General features: G+C 45.6%; 1 pseudogene; it reads right to left on the bottom strand.

The window, feature by feature from the left end:
* The window catches only part of LOC104911081, a 25,138-nt pseudogene that overhangs the window by 2,509 nt on the left and 21,906 nt on the right, over positions 1-723 (bottom strand).

Raw genomic sequence — 723 nt, 5'->3', positions numbered from 1 at the left:
AGAAGGTGCAAGGTCCGGGCCTGTCTGTAAAATTCCTGTGGGTAGTTTGGTCAGGAAAGACTTAAGTACTACCAGTGCTGTCATAGATAAGGTTCAGGCATTCCCAGTCCCTACAACACCAAAAGCAGCTGCAGGAGTTGACATGCAGAAATCAGACCCTACAGCCTGAATAAGGATATAGAACAGGTATGTTTATTAGTGATGCGCATACGCCCTGGTGCAAGGGGGATAGCTCCACCTAACTTGCACACTGTAGGGCAAAAGCTTAGTACAGATATAGGCCGAACTAATACATAATCAATGATTTCCAGGAATTCACATACATATTCACTACATTTTTGAGAACCCATCAGCATATGGTTCTTCCCTCTTGCGCGTGCGCCGTGAGCAGTGGGGTCTCTTCCTGGTGGTAGTGGGATGAAGGCTCATCGTCTTCCTTGTGAAGGATCGTAGTCTTCCTTGCTGCAAACTCTTGACCCTGTGGGAGGGGTAGCCCCTGATCCAGTTCTAACTTGCCTTGTGGACATCTCATCACTTACTTACCAAAACGTCCTCGAGCTGTTCTCAAAATTTTTATCTTTGTCCTCACCCCCCCATTGTTTTAATCCCAGCTTGTTGCCGTCCTCATCCTTTTAGCAGCCTCTGCACGTTTGCTTCTGTAAACTATCTTTTATCCTTTATTTCTGTGAACCGTCTTTTACTCTTCAGAGTTTCTAGGTATAT

This window comes from Meleagris gallopavo, chromosome 5, assembly GCF_000146605.3.
Source record: "Meleagris gallopavo isolate NT-WF06-2002-E0010 breed Aviagen turkey brand Nicholas breeding stock chromosome 5, Turkey_5.1, whole genome shotgun sequence".
Taxonomy (NCBI): Eukaryota; Metazoa; Chordata; class Aves; order Galliformes; family Phasianidae; genus Meleagris; species Meleagris gallopavo.
The sequence above is the reverse complement of the archived record's forward strand: the minus strand, read 5'-3'. Positions and strand labels throughout refer to the sequence as shown.